Raw genomic sequence first — 20,055 nt, forward strand, 5'->3', positions numbered from 1 at the left:
AATAATAAATGCAAAAATGATAATTTTGTTCTTTCCTGCCAATTATATTTCTGAATTATTTTTCTTGTTTTATTGCTTTGGCAAAGACTGCTAGTCTAATGAATGGTGAATTATAGGGGGATATCAGCCCTGGTGACTATAGTTGTCTACTTCCAATTCAAGGAGATATGTATTTTTGACCCCCCAAAATTCGTAAATATAGTAAGGGAAGAAAGACACCAGAAGAAACTGAACAGGGACTCCAATATGTAAGCATTCCAATGGATCCCTCCAGTGTTGCAAAGACCTAGAGCATGCTTCAAGTAAGATTTCCAGTTAAAGGTAATTATTTTCTGAAAAAAGACCTTATAGTTACCTTACAGGATTTTATTCATACATGAACCACCTCCCCGAAAAGACATCAAATGGTCTAGCAGTTTCATTTAATGTTAGCAGTAAATTATGAAACACAAGCTTAAAAGAAATAGCTTCAACTGACAGGAGTGCATCCAGTAATTTCAGGTCCCATATTAATTACATGAATCATTAAATCCTTGTTAGAGGAGTTTCCAAGGCATGAGTTGAACTGGGTAATGGCCTGTTCATGCTAATAACTGCTTCAACACCCATACGATGTGTTCACTGGTATGATGCTAATGCATGGCAGTGACATAAAAATCAATAGCACAGCCTCTTGTAAATAAAAACATAACAACTTAATGAAAACCCACGAAATTCACATCCTCTGAAATAATTTTGGTTAGTGGGGATGGGAAGAGTGGGCAGTGTGCAAAGTCTCAATTAAAAAAAATGATTTAATGTGACAATCACATAAGCAGAATTAGCTTTGACACAACTTATCTCTTCTTTCCAAAAGTGATTTGATAAGTACATAAATTCATGAAATAAAATTAGCATATTAATCTATTTTCCATGACAACTATACAACTTCAGTAAATTAGGACAAGATTTGTATCTAAAATGTAAGGGGAAATAATAATGGCAATAAAGATAATGAGAGTATTTTTTTCCAAAATAGTACTCTACTAAAACATGACATCTTAAAAGCTGTTGGTGAGCTGATAAGGAAATGGGCAACATTAACCCTGACATTAGGAATTAATATGGCAAGGTCGTATTTTCATAACAAATCAGATTGTTGATTCCGCCTGTTTCATATTAAAGTTAGTGTTAGTCACTCAGTCATGTCTGACTCTTTGCGACCCCATGGACTGTAGCCTGCCAGGCTCCTCTGTCCGTGGAATTCTCCAGGCAAGAATACTGGAGTGGGTTGCCATTTCCTTCTCCAGGGGATTTTCCCCCAGGGATCGAACCTGGGTCTCCTGCATTGCAGGCAGATTCTTTACCATCTGAGCCACCAGGGAAGCCCCTGTTTCATATAAAAGTCAGTAGACAAATCACTGATTAAAAAGTATCGTTTGTCTTTTGTCTGCACTGGTCTTTGAAACTGGTTAGAAAAATGCACCCCATGGGACTTCCCTGGTGATCCAGAGGTTATAAATCCACCTTCCATCGTGAGAGACTCAGGTTTGATCCCTAGTCAGGGAACTAAGATACCACATGCACTGGAGCAACTAAGCTCGTGCACAGCGAACACTGCGGCTTCAGGCTCTGGAGCCCATGCACATGCACCCCAGTGACAGATCCCACATGCAGCAATGAAGATTCACATGTGGAACTAAGACACGATGCAGCCAAATGAATAAATAAATATTTTTAAAAAGAAGAAGAAAGAAAAGTGTGCTCTAAACTTGATGGAACCTTCTGCACTGCCCAAGGTGCTGATTAGAAGATGGCCAAGGCTATTCCATTCTGTAGCAGTAGTTAATCCCTGAGTAGATTTGCAGAAGGGCTTCCCAGGTGGCTGCTGCTAAGCTGCTAAGTCGCTTCAGTCGTATCTGACTCTGTGCTACCCCATAGACGGCAGCCCACCAGGCTCCCCCGTCCCTGGGATTCTCCAGGCAAGAACACTGGAGTGGGTTGCCATTTCCTTCTCCAATGCATGAAAGTGAAAAGTGAAAGTGAAGTCGCTCAGTCATGTCTGACTCTTCGCGACCCCATGGACTGCAGCCTACCAGGCTTCTCCGCCCATGGGATTTTCCAGGCAAGAGTACTGGAGTGGGCTGCCTCTGCCTTCTCCCAGGTGGCACAAGCGGTAAAGAACACGCCTGCCAATGCAGGAGACATAAGAGATGCAGTTTTGATCCCTGGGTCAGGAAGATCCCCTGGAGCAGGGCATGGCAATCCACTCCAGTATTCTTGCCTGGAGAATCCCATGAACAGAGAAGCCTGGTGGGCTACAGTCCATACAGTCGCAAAGAGTCAGACACCACTGAATCGACAACACACACACAGATTTGAAGAAAACACAGGAAAAAAGGACAACATACGTTTGGCTAGCTCCACACTACAAGCATTTGATAAAATCTAACTAGCATTAATATTACACTAATTAACACATATTGAATGCCTCTGTGTGCCAGCTTCTGTGCTGAATATTTTCCCAACATTTTCTCTTTAATATCGACAACAATTATTACCCCAATTTTAATATGTAGAATTTAAAAGTTAGGGGTTAAATAATTTGACAAAGTTATTTAAACTTTAAAAAGTTGTAGTTCTGGAACCTTAACTGAACCTGTCTCTTCCCCAAGCTCTACACCAAGATGGGGAGGCTGACAAAACTATACCTAAATGCACTCGACTGGTGCTGGGATGTAGGAATATTGACAGTGTCTGCGATTTTAGGACTCTGGGTTTATGACACCACAGTAAAAGTTCCATGGAGGAAAGCGATCCATAATCACCCCCATGGCCAGCAAACAGCTACTGTGGGCTAGCTCTGTTCCAAGTTGAGTGTATGAACAAGTGACAGTCTGTTAACCCCTTAATCTCGGGGAACAGAGAGTTGCACATGGACAAAAAGAGCAAATACGTGTAATTACCAAGGACACCAGATACAGCAGTTCTGATTTCAAATCCCCACTCCACCTCCTACTGGCTGTGCAATCTTGGATAAGTCACAACTGCTGTGAGCTTTAGTTTCCTCAATTCACACCCACCTCCTAGGCCCTTTCCAGGCTCTAAAAATCGTAATTCAGATTAAACACCTCTACAATGCCTAGCACATAGCAAGTGGTCAGAGAAAAATATCAGAAGTTACTACCATCCTATCCATTGTTCAAGTACCTTAAGTGACGCTCTTGAGTTAAAAAAAAAAAAAAACAAAACTGGCAGAGGGACTTCCCTGATGGTCTAGTGGTCTCTTCCAATGCTGGAGACACAGGTTCGCTCCCTGGTGGGGGAACTAGGATCCCACAGGCTGTGGGGCAATTAAGCCTGTGCACTGCAAGTACTGAGCCCTCGTGCTGCAACTAGAGAGCCTGTGTGCCACAACCACAGAGCCCCATGCTCTGGAGCCCTCAACACAATTAGACAGAAGCCTGCATGCTGCAATAGATTCCGCACGCTGCCTGAAAAGATAAATGCACCCCAGTGTTCACTGCAGCACTGTTTACAAAACATGGAAACAAACTAAGTGCTCATCAGCAGAGGAAGGGATAAAGAAGATGTGGTACATACATACAATGGAATATTACTCGGCCATTAAAAAAAATGAAACAAGGCCATTTGTAGCAACATGGATGGACCTAGAGAGTGTCATGCAAGTCAGACAAACAAGGAGAAATATCACATGACATCCCTTATATGATGAATCTAAAAAAAATGATACAAATGAACTTACTTACAAAACTGAAAGAGACTCACATGGTTGCCGGTGGAGGGGGGAGGGAGAGTTAAGGATATAGGGAACATCATGTATACACTGCTATATTTAAAATGGATAGCCAACAAAAACCTACTGTACAGCACATGGAACTCTGCTTAGTGTTATGTGGCAGCCTGGATGGGAAGGGGGTTTGGGGGAGAATGGATACATGTATATGGCTGAGTCCCTTCACTGTTCATCTAAAACTATCACAACATTGTTAACTGGCTGTTTAGTTCAGCTCAGTTCAGTCGCTCAGTCGTGTCTGACTCTTTGCGACCCCATGAATCGCAGTATGCCAGGTCTCCCTGTCCATCACCAACTCCCAGAGTTCACTCAGACTCACGTCCATCAAGTCAGTGATGCCATCCAGCCATCTCATCCTCTTTCGTCCCCTTCTCCTCCTGCCCCCAATCCCTCCCAGCATCACAGTCTTTTCCAATGAGTCAACTCTTCGCATGAGGTGGCCAAAGTACTGGAGTTTCAGCGTCAGCATCATTCCCTCCAAAGAAATCCCAGGGCTTATCTCCTTTAGAATGGACTGGTTGGATCTCCTTGCAGTCCAAGGGACTCTCAAGAGGCTTCTCCAACACCACAGTTCAAAAGCATCAATTCTTCAGCGCTCAGCTTTCTTCACAGTCCAACTCTCACATCCATACATGACCACTGGAAAAACCATAGCCTTGACTGTACCCCAGTTGGTGTTAAAAATAAAAGATTCCACATGCTGCAACTAAGATCTGATGCAGCCACAAATAAATAAATAAATTTTTAAAAACAGGTAGAGAAAGGGTATAAACTAGATATGAAACTTCATGTTTGTGATTATGGAAAATGTATATAATACATAGTCCTCCTAACTTGATCATATTATCATCACTCTCATGGTTCAACAACTGTTCCTGGGCTTAAGAATAAAACTGGAAGTAAAAGTTGTTAGTGAAAGTATTGTTGAACAGCATTCTTAAGTGTTGATTTTATCCACTGGGAAAACACTTAAATTCATTTATCATGGGGTGTTCTGACCATTTGATAAACATTAATTTATTCAAGGCTCAGAATGACTCTATGAAGTAGGTGACATCATCATGCCCATTTTGTAGAGAGAAGACTGAGGCACAGCAGGTGAGATGGCTTGCCCAATGTCAAGAGAGGCAAAGGTTCAAGCAAGGACTTGAACCCAGGTAGGCTTGTTCCAGGGGTCTTCCATGTGGTGCCAGTGGTAAAGAACTTGCCTGCCAATACAGGAGATGTAAGAGACATGTGTTCGATCCCTGGGTCAGGAAGATCCCCTGGAGGAGGGCATGGCAATCCACTCCAGTATGCTTGCCTAGAGAATTCCCATGGACAGAGGAGCCTGACGGGCTACAGTCCATGGGGTCAAAGAGTTGGACATGACTGAAGCGACTTAGCACCTACCCATGCCCAGGCTTGTTCCAGAACTTGGACACTTAAGCACTACACTGCATTGGGGTCTTGGTGAACTCTTGCCTCTGTTAAGATACAACAGGAGAGTGCTTCTGTTGAACTCAGATTCCGCATAAAGGACTAGCAGAGAAAAAAATTCCAAAAAGCGTATTTCAGCCTCTGGTTATGGCAGCCATTAGACAAAATCAGAAACTGTAAGGGTTTCACATTACGCATCCCCTCACTATCTTGGACACAAATGACCTGTAATATTTATACTTAAGCCTCTGAAGTTTACTCCATTTAGTGAACTCAAGGATCATAAATGCAACTCTGAGCACACACCACCACATTTCATTTGAGGGCAGAGACATGATTTTATTACAGAAAAATACATCATGTGGCAACTAACAAAAGTGTAAATATATCTGTTTCTCCAGGAAAAAAAAAAAAACCTGAATGCCTTAAAACTTAACAATGGATCGATCTTAGGGGTATGGGGGTAGGGGAGCACAGCTATTCAATTAATAGCCTCACTGCTGATTTACAGGGGGAGTTTTATGATGCTATTATGACTTTGACCTTGGAAGGGTTTCTATATAAAACATTCAAGATACAAAGCTGCTCATGCAAAAGCCAGCCACATAAACCAGAGGAGGGAGATTGTTTGAGATCTTGAAAATAATGTTCCATGTCTGGCAAAACTTAATAATCATCTGGTTCCTTTGTGAGCGATAATCATAAAAGGCCACTGTGCAGGCCAGCTCACAGAAATACATTTCGCCAAGCCAGCCTCATTGCCACGCACAAAGAGGAAGCAGCGCCCAGAGGCACATCAGTGGTTGCCATGGCAACCACAAGGCACCGCAGGTGAGTTTTGCTGCCCCCTTGTACTTTGGAAAGGAGCAGAGAAAATGGACAGAATTAACAGCATTGTATTCTACTCTGACTAGGGTTCAAGACCTGCTGTACTTTGGTTCCTGGCTTCAAGAGAGTCTATTTTTAAAAAGCAGGGTCCTTTGATGTGTGTGTGTGTGTTTTAATCACCCCACAGCAGGACTGCCCTCATGGTGTATATATATATATATATATATATATATATATATGCACTCTCTCTGTCTAGATCTTCATTAAAAATAAAAATCAATGTGACTGAGACAGCCTCTTTTTTTTATTGGAGTACAGTTACTTTACAGTGTTGAATTAGTTTCTGCTGTACAACAACGTGAATCAGCCAAATGTGTACATATATCCCCTCCCTCTTGGACCTCCCTCCCACCCCACCCCCCAACCCATCTAGGTCATCACAGGGCACCAAGCTGAGCTCCCTGTGCTATACAGCAGCTTCCTACTAGCTATCTATTTTACACATGGTAAATGGCAAACCACTCCAGTGTTCTTGCCTGGAGAATCCCAGGGACAGGGGAGCCTGGTGGGCTGCCATCTATGGGGTCGCACAGGGTCGGACACGACTGAAGCGACTTAGCAGCAGCAGCAGCAGCAGTGTCTATATGTAAACCCTAATCTCCCAGTTTGTCCCACTCTCCCCTTCTTCCCTGTGTTCAAATGTCCATTCTCTATGTCTGCATCTCTATTCCTACCCTGAAAGTAGGTTCATCTGTACCATTTTTCTATATTCTATATATATATGCACTAATATATGATATTTGTTTTTCTCTTTCTGACCTACTTCACTCTGTAGGACAGACTCTAGGTCCATCCACATCGAACTACCATATGACCCAACAATCCCACTACTGGGCATATACTGCGAGAAACCATAATTCAAAAGGACACACATACCCCAATGTTCATTGCAGCACTATTTACAATAGCCAGGACATGGAATCAACCTACATGTCCATTGGCAGATGAATGGATAAACAAGACTGCTTCTTTTCAATGCTTGCATAGGTTAAATGCACAGCCAATGGATCATGGAATTTCCAAGCAGCTCTGGAGACCTGGAATCCATTCTAGCTTTTTGCAGCATTTTTCTCTTACCATGTGTCAAAAACAAATGATGGGAACTTAGGAAGTGGAATCAATCAGGGGGCTGTCTGCAAACAGATGGCTCCTCCAGCTGGGATTCTGCAGAGTTAAGGAAGGAGCTGTTTAGGGGGTGTGGGTAGGGTGAGTGTCTAATAAGGGAGGCTCAGAGACCCTGTGCTCGGGCACCGCCGTGGGAGGGCATCACTACCCCTGTGCCTGAAGGGACAAAGGAACAAGCTGGAGCCATGTCAGGAGGGTGCAGGCCATCCAGACAGAAAAGATGTTTGTTTTCATTACTGATTTTTAACAGAAAAGTTTCCATCTTCATTACCAGCTGGTCCTCCAGTGTGGTCCTGAGTAGGGTGAGTGCTGCTGGGGTGCTGGAGTCCCCTGGGTGGACTGCCTTGAGGTCACACATCCAGGCCCCAGAGGACCAGCGATCAGTGCTGGAAGACCCACCTTCTTCCAACCAGAGCTGAAGAGATGGTGTCCTCCACGTAAGCCAGACCACTGCAGATTAACGATCCTTTATAAAAATGCTCAGAAAGAGGATGTCCTCTCTGTGGTGATTTAGACAGATGGGATGGGAAGAGGTCCAAGAAAGAAGGGCATATATGTATCCTTAGAGCTGATTCATTTCGTCATTCAGCAGACACTAACTCCCCACTGTAAAGCACTATGTTGTTCGGTCATCATGTCGTGTCTGACTCTTTACCAGCCCATGGACTGCAGCATGCCAGGCTTCCCTGTCTTTCACCATCTCCCAGAGTTTGCCCAAGATTCATATCATTGAATCGGTGATGCCATTCAACCATCTCATCCTGTGTCACCCTCTTCCTCCTTCTGCCTTCTGCAAGTATACCCCATTAAAAAAAAAAAGTCAGATCCTGAGTATGTGTGCTATGAGGCCACATCTAGGGGCACAACTCAAAAGTTTGGCTTCAAGTTCAAATGTCAAAGCTGTGGTTCCTGCGGCATCTGATTCCCATCCTCCCAGCCCCTCACTCACATCCATCTTGCTGCCGATGTGGGCAGCATCCACACCAAATCCCCATCACCCTGACCTCGGTCAGCAGACCGATCACATCTCCCTGCCCGCTGGGGGGCTTCAAAGTCGGAGGATGTAGCTCGTGAACCGTCTCTGGGCTTTTTGTCCAAAACTATATCAATATTCCCCATTTATTTACCACTTCCACTGCCAATGGCATGCCACTTCCAAGATGAGGTCATTAAACATCTGTGGGGTCTCTCTGGTCCTCTCTCTCATCCTTGGGTCCCTCCCTCTGGGGAAAATCAGCTGTCATGAGGTGAATGGCTTTGTGGAGAGGCCCACGGGGGTGTCTGTGTCCACAAGCCAGCAAGAAACAGAGCCTGAAGCAGCCAGGAGAGTGAGTTGGGGGTGAGTTCCTGACATGCCCACAGCCGGGTTTAGTGAGCCTGGAAGCAGATCTCACCCCAGTGGGATCTGCAGCCCCAGGGGACACCTTGACTACAAACTCACATTAGACCCTGAGCCAGGCACTCAGCTAAGCTGCACCAGGCTCTCAGAAACTGTGAGACAGTGAGCGTGTGCTGCCCAAAGACATTGAATTTGGGATGATTTATTACATGGCACTAGGTGACTAACACAGCTACCTTGAGGGGACTTTGGGATGACTTATTACACAGCAATAGGTTACTAACACAGCTACCTTGCTACTGCTGCTAAGTCACTTCAGTCATGTCTGACTCTGTGTGACCCCATAGACGGCAGCCCACCAGGCTCCCCCGTCCCTGGGATTCTCCAGGCAAGAACACTGGAGTGGGTTGCCATTTCCTTCTCCAATGCATGAAAGTGAAAAGTGGAAGTGAAGTCACTCAGTTGTCTCCGACTCTTAGCAACCCCATGGACTGCAGCCTACCAGGCTCCTCCGTCCATGGAATTTTCCAGGCAAGAGTACTGGAGTGGGGTGCCATTGCCTTCTCTGACAGCTACCTTGAGGGACTGATAAAAAGCTGAAATTCTCCCTATGTTCTGCCCCTGGAGCTGTGTGTGTTCATTACCATGGCCTTGCTCCACACCTGCCCTCATCTCTGTCCACATGGTAGCAGCTTTGAGCAAACCCTTCAGCCCCTGTGACTCCGTTTCCTCATCTGAAAAGTGGGGGTGACGATGTCACCGATGTCATCAGGTACCTGTGATAGATCACTAAGCAAACAGGTGTACGTGTGTCCCAGAGACAGAGCTCAGAAGAGGGGCTGGACAGAGTAAGTGCTCAACGACCATTAGCCTTTATTAGCACCATCATTATGGTGATGGTGATTTGCTCCTGTTTACCCAGGAATGAAACCTACAAAACTGACAACACAGTCTGGATTTTCCTGGGGCCACTCTTGAGCGCTTTTTTTTCAGCTGACCAAACCCACCCAAATCCTCTCTCATTGTCTCACGGAGAATAGCTCACTAATGACATGGGAGCCATTAGCATCCCGGATAAGTCTGAAAATAAACATTTCCACAGTTGTGATCAGTTTGGACATATGGGATCATAATATTTTGTGATCACCGACAAACACACCTCTCTCTGCAAACAAACACAGCTGCCTGCTGGGTGGGGCTGTGCTTTCCCTCCTCCTAAGAGTCAGTGTGTGAATTCTCTTCCTTCCTTCCTCCCAGAGACGGTGACAGAGGGCAATAGGCCAATGGCCACCTGCTGTCAATGGCGGTCCAGTGCTCATCGAGCAGGTCTGTAGCAAGGAAGCTCAGAGCCGGCCCAGAGACCCAGGTTGAAGTGCATCCTGTCAACCCAGTCTGAGAGAAGAGGGAAGGGACAGAGGTGACGTCAGCCCTGGTTGAACTCACGTCTCTGGGTCCATGTGCAAGGGGCAGCTGGCTTGATAGGAGCTCTTCCCAAATCCCAAAGGGCCATGATTTGCTTTGTGAAGAGGAGACTCTGATCTTCTGGGTGTAAGAAGAAGCCTGTGATGCCACATTTCTAGCCACCTCCCAGGTCAACACTTCCCCTTGCTGAATGTTGATATATTTTACCGTTAACATTAAATTTTTTTTCAAATAACTTGCTTACTTGGTCATGACACTGAAACTGTCAAGTAAACCTGGCGTTCTCTTAACAACTACGATTCCCATTCGCTGAGGCAGGGCTTCCATGGTGGCGCAGGGGTAAAGAATCTGCCTGCCAGTGCAGGAGACACCGGAGGTGCGGGCTTGATCCCTGGGTCGGGAAGATCCCCTGGAGAAGGAAATGGAAAACCACTCGAGTATTCTTGCCTGGAGAATTCCAGGGACGGAGGAGTTTAGTTCATGGGGTTGCAAAGAGTCAGACTTGACCGAGCATACACGCATGAGAGTAGACCATGCGCTCCACAAGGCTGCTGGAGCCTGATTTACACAGGACTCAGCAGAGTTTAGGGATCAAGGATTCAGGCTTGGAAGTCTCACTACCCTGATATTAACAAGGGCTTAAATTTCAACTCCACTTGTTTTCTTTCTCCGCCCCTACTCCAGGTTTGTTGAGATATAATTAACATGTAACACTGTGTAAGTTTCAGGTGTAAAATGATGATTTGCTCCATGTACAGATGTAATGAAGTGACTACTAAATAAAGTTAGTTTACACCTCCATCACTTCATGGCAAATAGATGGGGAAACAGTGGCTGACTTTATTTTGGGGGGCTCCAAAATCACTGCAGATGGTGACTGCAGCCATGAAACTAAAAGACGCTTACTCCTTGGAAGGAAAGTTATGACCAACCTAGACAGCATATTCAAAAGCAGAGATATTACTTTGTCAACAAATGTCCATCTAGTCAAGGCTATGGTTTTTCCAGTAGTCATGTATGGATGTGAGAGTTGGACTATACAGAAAGCTGAGCACTGAAGAATTGATGCTTTTGAACTGTGGTGTTGGAGAAGACTCTTGAGAGTCCCTTGGACTGCAAGGAGATCCAACCAGTCCATCCTAAAGGAAATCAGTCCTGGGTGTTCATTGGAAGGACTGATGTTGAAGCTGAAACTCCAACTTTGGCCACCTGATGAAAAGAGCTGACTCATTTGAAAAGACCCTGATGCTGGGAAAGATTGAGGGCAGGAGGAGAAGGGGACGACAGAGGATGCGATGGTTGGATGGCATCACTGACTCAATGGAGTTCGGTTTGGGTAAACTCCAGAAGTTGGTGATGGACAGGGAGGCCTGGTGTGCCACGATTCATGGAGTTGCAAAGAGTCGGACACAATTGAGCAACGGAACTGAATTGACACCTCCATCAGTTCAGTTCAGTTCAGTCACTCAGTTCTGTCCGACTCTTTGTGACCCCACAGACTGCAGCACGCCAGGCTTTCCAGTCCATCACCAACTCCCAGAGTTCACTCAAACTCATGTCCATTGAGTTGGTGATGCCATCCCATCATCTCATCCTCTGACGTCCCCTTCTCCTCCTGCCTTCAATATTTCCCAGCACCAGGGTCTTTTCAAATGAGTCAGCTCTTTGCATCAGGGGGCCAAAGTATTGGAGTTTCAGCTTCAACATCAGTCCTTCCAATGAATATTCAGGACTGATTTCCCCTAGGGTGGACTGGTTGGATCTTCTTGCAGTCCAAGGGACTCTCAGGAGTCTTCTCCATCACCTGATACAATTATCATTTGTGTGTGTGTGTGTGATGACAACATTTAGGCTCTACCTTCTAAGCAACTTTAAGTCTATGTAATGCAGTAGAGTTCACTCTGATCACCATGCTGTACATTAGATCCTCTGAACTGACTCACCTCGTAATTGGAAGTTGGTTCCTTTGACCACTTTCACCCATCCCCTCCCCTCCAGCCCCTGATGACCACCTTTATTCTCTGTTTCTATGAATCTGGCTTTGTTAGATTTCACGTATAAGCAATATCATACAATATTTGCCTTTCTCTGGCTATTGCACTTCTAACATGACTTTCCCAAGGTCCATTGAAGAAGTGAAGTGAAGTCGCTCAGTCGTGTCCGACTCTTTGTGACCCCATGGACTGTAGCCTACCAGGCTCCTCTGTCCATGGGATTTTCCAGGCAATAGTACTGGAGTGGATTGCTATTTCCTTCTCCAGGGGATCTTCCCGACCCAAGGATTGAACCCGGGTCTCCTGCATTGTAGACAGATGCTTTACCGTCTGAGCCACCAGGGAAGTGGCAGGATTTCCTTCCTTCTCGGTGACTGAATGTTATTCCATGATACAAATACATCTTCTCTGTCCATTTATCCATCATAGACACTCACTAATTCTACCACTTTCCAACTACATGACCTTGAGTGAACTACCTACCTGCTCTACACCGCAGATGTTTCAATTATAAAGTAAAAAAGGATATTTGCTTTGGAGACTTGTTCATAGATGATCCACGTATAGAAATCTATGCAGAGCACTTACACAGCATGGCAAACATAAAGGAAACATGCTCTTAATATGGTCAGTGTACCCACTTTATGGAAAGAGAAACTGAGGCTTGGAGAGGGATAATTTGCTTAGGGGCAAAGAGCGGATACCCAGCATCCCAGGAACACAGACACAACACAGTGCAATGTCTGAGGCTTTGTTAATGCAGGATGTGAAAATTATCCCTCTCATAGGCAGGCTAGTACGCTGTCCTAAAAGGAGAACATGATTGCAATTGAGGTAGAATTTCTATGCTCCCTATTAAATTCAGTGAACGTGTGAAAAAACTCGCATGTTCCAGATTTAATCTCTCATTTTTATCAGATCCCTCCCTTACCTCCATCTCCATTTTTAACTTCACTGCAGATTTATTTTGAGGGAGGAAGCATCTAACCCAGGGTTTCCAGCCTCAGCGGGACTGAGCTTTGGGGCTGGATATTTCTTTGTTGTGAGGGACTTTCAGGCGCCATGCAGGTACAGGGCTTTCACCTGCATCCCTGGCTTTGATCCATTAGATGCCAACTGCACCCCACTTCCACCACCCAGTGGGGACAAACAACACCATCTCCAGACACACAGCCGAATGTCCTCCAGAGACAGAATGGCTCCCCCATGGCTCCACTTTGAGAAGCAGGAATCTAAGCTACAGCAATAGCCATTCCTTTCATCACCAAACTTGTCCTGTCCTGGATCCATCACAATGAGTCACGAGAGCAACTCATAAGCTACACTGCTCTACACCAAATGTAAACCTGCTTCCAAAAGAAGTGTGTTCAACTGGTGTAAATCAACCTCTTAGACTCTGCCAGAAATATCTCATCACTTTCCCTGCACTGGCTCTAAAAGCCCACACTGAAATTTTCTTCTTAGGGATTGAATTCTGTCCCCACCCCTAGTATCTCCACTGCCAATATTCATAAGTTGAAATCCTTCCTAAACTTCTGAATGAGGAAATAGGGTCATTGCAGGTATAATCAGTTATGTGATGATGAGGTCATTCTGGAGTAGTTTTCTCCCTCCTCCAACCTGAGTGCTGCCCTTATAAAAGGGGGGAAATTGGACACAGACATGGACACGGAAAGAATGCCATGCGAAGATGGAGGCAGAGATTAAGGACAGTGGACAACCAGCAGACCATCGGCAGCTGGAAGAGAGGCTGGACTGGCTTCCCCTCCTCAGCCTTCAGAAGGAACCAAACGTGCCAGAGCTTGATCTTGGACTGCTAACCCCTGGAACTGTGGGAGGGAAAGTTTCTGTTATTAGAGCCACCAAGTTACAATTCTCTGTGTCACGGCAGCCTTGGCAAATGAACATCCAAAGGCACTATTTTCCCAGAGTCTGATATATTTTAGGTCTTCATTAATTTCTCTGAAGTCTCAACCCAAGGGTTCACTGAACATATTTAGAGAGGCCAGAACTAGTTCAATGTGGTCAAAAGAGAAGTATGGAATCAATAGTTGTTTGGAGGTCTTGGGACTTTCCTGGTGGTCCAGTAGTTAAGAATTCACCTTCTAATGCAGGGGACACAGTTCAGTCTCTTGTTGGGGAACTGAGATCCCACAAGTTGCAGGACAATTAAGCCCTCATACCACAACTACAGAAGTCTGCACACCGCAATGCACATCCCACGTGCCGCAACCAAGACCCAGTGCAGACAAATAAATGAATGTTTTAAAAATCCAAGTAGGCTTCAAAAAACTTTTTAAAAAATTAGTTGTTTGGCAGCCTGACCAATAGAAAAGAGGTGTCCCAGCCCCAATCATCATTTTCTTCTTTATCGCAGACGTTTCGAAGATGTTTACTTCCTGGGATACAGAGATCCCTGGGGTTGGTCTTTCTTGCTTCATCAGTTGCAATTTTTCCAGCAAACCGAATGCAGAAAACAGATTTATATAATTCCCAACTGATCATTAAATATAAGTGGCTATATCGGGTAGCTCCAAACTACATCTCAAATCTCATTTTTCAGTTAAGGGATGAACATTCACGAAATATAATTCAAAGTTTCAGAAAACAGTGGAAGCCAGACTAGTAAGGTTTCTATCCTATATTCATTTTAAAGCTGACTTCTCCACAAAACCTCTTACTTTATATGCTTGTTAAATAGACTTTAGAATATGATCTTGGGGACATCCCTGGAGGTCTAGTGGTAGACTTTGCCTTTCAATGCAAGGGGTCCCCACCTATCCTTTGTTGGGGAACCAAGATCCCACATGCCTTATAGCCAAAAAAACCAAAACAAAACAGAAGCAATGTTGTAACAAAAATTCAATAAAGACTTAAAAAATGGTCCACATTTTAAAAAATCTAAACAAGAAAGAATATGATCTTATATTCTCCAGAATTGGAAAGTATCTTACATTTATCTGAATTTATCTTTTACTAATAACTTTTTTTTTGCTGTAACATATGTGATTATTACAGTATATGTGCTCACTGTAGGAAATGTTTTAAGTTACATATAAAAAAATACAAAATAAGACCGCTGAAAACTATCAAACTATATGAAAGTGGTGATACCTCTATCTGTTAAATGAAGCATCAAAGAAAACACAGGTGGAGCACACACATCCTCAGTTTGTAAACGTCATTAAATTTTACTCCTCCTCTTTGAACCCCATATATCCCTGTGTGGATGCATGGTAAGTTGCTTCAGTCTTGTACGACTCCTTGCAACCCCATGGACTGTAGTCCACCAGGTTCCTCTGTCCATTGGATTCTCCAGGAAAGAATAGTGCAGTGGGTTGCCACACCCTCCTCCAGGGTATCTTCCTGACCCAGGACCAAACCCATGTTTCTTACAGAACTCGGGTCTCTTGCATTGCAGGCAGATTCTTTACCATCTGAGCCACTAGGGAACACCCAGTATATCCCTAATACTCTATAAATGAAACATCTGTGCCCATCCAAACATTGAATTTTATTAAATTACTTCAAAGCTACCCTCCAAGAAACATAAAGTGCTTTAGCCACAAGGCACAGTAATTCTACAAAATCCTTGAGAGAGCAGGGTTTAGTTTATAACAAACAGAAAACCAACTGAAACCAGCTTAATCAAAAAGGAAGATCATAAGCTTATGTAACGGGAATTCGGAGACGGAGCGGCCTTCAGGGCTGACTTGATCCAGGGCCCCACCCTGTGACAGCCTGCTTCTCCTTGCTCCCACTTATCCAATCCACCCTCCCCCCCAATCAAGAACAGTCAGCAAAACATCTTTGTGCAATAGCATCCAAAGGAAGCAAGAGGAAGGGTACCTCTTGAAGCCCACTCAGAAGAGAGGAAAACCTTTTCTAGAAGCCCCCCTGCAAGTCTCTCCTCACCTCTGATTGGCCACAGTTGTATCACATCCCCTGTCGGACCACCGCCTCAGGAGGGCTCGGGGCAACTCTAAAACCAGGGAAGCTGGACCCTGGCTGCAGGGTGGGTCTGCAGACGTAGAGCATGTGAGCCGCCTGGGAAAGCAGCTCGGCAGGAACAAGCAGGGCGGTGGGGGTGGAAATGGATGTTAATAAGCAACCAGGTGTCGTGTCAATTCCACAGGAGTTGTCTGGGTCTGACAGCTTGTCAGAATTCCACTGGGCACCTTCAAGAGTGCAGGGAATTTGAAAGGCAGAGGAAAATCACTGGGCCAGGAGTAAACTCACAGTGCATTTAATAAAATCTAAACAGAAATCTCTGACAGTGTAACTTGCAGTGACTGATGGCTGATGCAGACAGCTTTGGACTCTGCTGATCTAATCTTTCTGTCTTACCCTAGACTAAACTAGAAGCTGTAAACCCATTCACACTGCATAAGAGGCATCATTGAAAAAATGTTATCTTGTATTTCATTCTAAATTGAAGAGGGTTTTTCAAAACCCATTTAAAAGTCTTCAGAGCAAGTGACACGAAAGGACCCACCCAGTGGATTTTGTATTTCCAGAGCCCTTTAAACCAAGGTACGTTTTTCCTCCATGAAGAAGTGAATTGTCAGGCACTTGAAACACTTTCGGAGGCCCTCACTGCGGCTTTTCCTCAACAAGATATCTGGGTGGCATCTCGGGCTGCCAGTCCAATAATTAGCTTGTACATGAGGAAGTTAAATTGGTTCAAATACAGAATGCAAGCAAAGATCAAATGTGTGTCTGAATGTCAACGGGGTTGAATTTCCAGATCAAAAGTTAATAGGAGAAGGTTTGGGATTCATCTCCAATTATTAATGAAGTTGTTCAAAGGGATGAACCGTGGAGCTACCCAGGGAATAAAATGTGAAAATGGTAACTCATAATTGAGACTGTGTTGTGAGCTTTCATATTTAATGCTAATCTTCTTGGAAAGGGTAAGCAAGTATACCTTACTGCAGCCAGGGCTTTTTGGAGAGAAATTATTTTTTCCCCCTGGTGTTACTTAAACCAGGTCAGCTGTTTCAAACCCATGGTTAAATCATCCCATGTGCAAACTAGTTTGGGGGGGCATCAGTACAACTAGCATCCTGCCTGCATTATTTAATACCATCTCTCCCTTCACCAACAGAGCAGGTAGGGCTCCTTTGAAATTGTAAGTTGGCTTACATCATTTTTCCATTGAAAACCCTGCAGTGGTTTTCCATTTCAGTTCTATAAAAAAGCCAAACTCCTACAAGACTAACAAATCTCTGTATGATCTGCGTCCTTGGACCTCATTTCCTGCTACATTTTCCCCCTCCTCCCAGCTCACTCTGCTTCAGACGCACCTGCTGTTGCTAGAACACGCCAGGCAGTCTCTGCCTCAGGGCCTTTGCACTGACTGTCCCTCCTCTTGGGAAGCTCTTCTTCCAGACATCCATTTAGCTAACTCCTTTACCCTTCAAGTCTTTGCTCGTATTTTATCTCGTCACTGAGGCCACTCTGCCCCCTCTTTTTAAAAACGCATTATTGACCAGAGACACAGCAATATGTTTTTAGAGAGTGATTGGGCTTCCCTGGTGGCTCAGCGGGAAAGAATCTGCCTTCCCAGGCAGGAGACATGAGTTCAATCCCTGGGAGATCTGGAGAAGGAAATGGCAGTCTATTCTAGTATTCTTTCCTGGGAAATCTCATGATCAGAGGAGGCTGGTGGGGTACAGTCAGTGGGGTCACAAAAGAGTCGGACATGACTGAGCAACTAAACAACAACAATTAACATCACCCAGCAAGCCGCTCTCGTGCTTTTTAATTAGGTATTCTTTTTTTCCGTCTGTTCCCAGTGGAACGTGAGTTCTGCGAGAGGCACATTGTTCTGCTTGGTCTTCTACTGCACCTACAGTAGAGCCTGTAAGGGAATCGAGGCTCACGCTAGGCACCATAAAGGAAGGCACAGATGCTTGCCCCTACACCCAGAATCACACGAGCGCTACTACTCCTGGCACAGAATGGCACTGGTATGTCGTTTGGTGACTCAAATCTCATTAGCAGCGTTGGCCTCAGTAACCTGAGTTCCAAATATTGACCAACTTTTTGGCAAAGTCCCAAGCCAAAAGTTAACTTTTCCTTAGTTTTCACTGTGCCTTTCTAAAAAATTCAGTATAAATTAAAACTGTGCAAAAAAAAAAAAAAAGAATCAAAGCCCAATAAATTGTAGCAAATTAGATAAACATGGAGATGAACTGCCTCATCTTAGAAAAGCACCAAGCCATTTCCCACTCCCTTGATATCTGTAGGATAACCTGCAGTTCCTTCCACAGTGTTTCTGCTAATGTCTGAACAGGTATTTCCTCCTCCCCCTCTGTATTTTTTGGCTTCAAAACGTATATGGGGCCTTACTCTGTGTATCTTTCTATTTACTGGAGACACATTTGTTCACACAGCGCACAAAAGTTAATACGAGAATTATAGTTAATGAAATAAATGGAAACCATATATTTCTGGGTTGTAAACACACAACACTCCAACTTGGCTGGAAAAATGGGAAGAGGAAACAGATTCACTATCATATTTGATGAGCTTTTAAATAATATTGCTTTTACTCTCAAGGAGGAGGAATAAACATCTGAAAACTCTCACTGGAGACAATGCACTTTCTGTCCAGCAGTCTGTCAAATACCAGTTCCCATAAGAAGCTTGTAGTGGAATCTATCAATGTTAAAGAGTTAAATCAGTGAACTGCCCACTCCTATAGCTACACCTAAACTTGGGTAGTTAGAGCGGGGATCAGTGTATAGAACAAGAGAGAAGAGAAAATATTCTTAGTGCAGAAAGAATTTGGGGGAAATATAAAAAGACTAAAAGGAGTGAGTAAAGCTGGTAGAAAGATTTGTGACCACAGACAACAGAAGCAAGCTTATGGTTGCTGCTGCTGCTGCTAAGTTGCTTCAGGCATGTCCGACTCTGTGCGACCCCATAGACGGCAGACCAATGCAAAAGGAGGTGGGGGGGGGGTGTAAATTAGGAGCTTGGGATTAACAGATACAAACGACTATGTATATAAGAGATAAACAATAAGGATCTGCTGTATAGCCCAGGGAACTATATACAATATCTTGTAATAACCTATAAATGCAAAGAACCTGAATTATACATATTCTTTTTTAGGATCACTTTGCTATACACCTGAAACTAACACAACTTTGTAAATCAACTCTACTTCAAAAACACGTTTCTAGACCTGGAGTTTTCACACAGGGGCTCTGGCACACAGGTGCATAAGTGTAAGCCAGGGTCAGCTCTCCCGCAACAAATCTGTTACTAGTAATAAAGTATGTGGGCATTTCTCACTTTGTTTCTTTTCTTAGAAATTGGGGTTTATAATTCACTATATTATGATTACCAGTCACGTGCATTCCGATATCCTGGGGCGGGGGTGTTGTCGGGCACTCAGGTCCATCCTCTCTCTTCAGCTCCCTCTTTGACTCTCCAATAGGGGGCGCTGGTGAGGCATGAAGGATGGAGGAGGGTTTTCTGTCACTGCTGCTCCTGCCCTGGCACTTAACTGGAAAGGCGCAGGTTGTTCCGAGAGCAGCAGTTGGCGCCTACTTGAAGTTCTGCCATCATTACACCTCCTGGGGTTCCAACAAGAGCCAGCCAGCTTCCCCCGCCCCCGCCCACCTTAAGCTCTGGGTCCGTCTGCCATGCCTCTGAATTTTACTATTAGCCACTCAGCCTCTGCCTTTCTGCCTTTGTCGTCCTCTAATACTTGGTTAACAGTTCTGCTTGTGTATCTGTATATATGTATAATTCTCTCTGCTTAAGTAACTGGTGTGTCTCTGCCTCCTGACTTGAACCTGAATGAACACTTGTGTCTTTCAAATAAGCCTCTGTCTCTCTTATCTGTGCCTTGGAGCTATCTTGTCAAGATCACCTGCCATATGTCAAGGAAGGGAAACAAGAATGGATGTCACAGAAATGTCGTCCTATGCCATGTAGCCTCCAAAAGATTTCCCAATAATTTGAAATCTCACATCTCCTTCCTTTGCACGTTAGTCAAATTTCTTTCCTTTGCAAGCAACACAAATAGCCTTAGGCTACCCTAAGCTAGAAAGTAA

General features: G+C 44.5%; 1 protein-coding gene across 4 annotated transcripts in view; it reads right to left on the reverse strand.

Moving 5' to 3' along the window:
• Nucleotides 1–20,055, reverse strand: part of RIMBP2 (RIMS binding protein 2) — a 307,318-nt gene that overhangs the window by 154,202 nt on the left and 133,061 nt on the right. For 2 of the 4 annotated variants that reach the window (XM_044930307.2, XM_044930305.2), the window contains exon 1: nucleotides 15,899–16,026. The exons of the other annotated variants lie outside the window; for them this stretch is intronic. The gene's annotated coding sequence lies outside the window, so the exon portion shown is untranslated. Of the gene's footprint in view, nucleotides 1–15,898; nucleotides 16,027–20,055 lie in introns of those variants that run through there. 4 annotated transcript variants of the gene reach the window in all.

This window comes from Bubalus bubalis, chromosome 17 (assembly GCF_019923935.1).
Source record: "Bubalus bubalis isolate 160015118507 breed Murrah chromosome 17, NDDB_SH_1, whole genome shotgun sequence".
NCBI classification, from domain to species: Eukaryota; Metazoa; Chordata; class Mammalia; order Artiodactyla; family Bovidae; genus Bubalus; species Bubalus bubalis.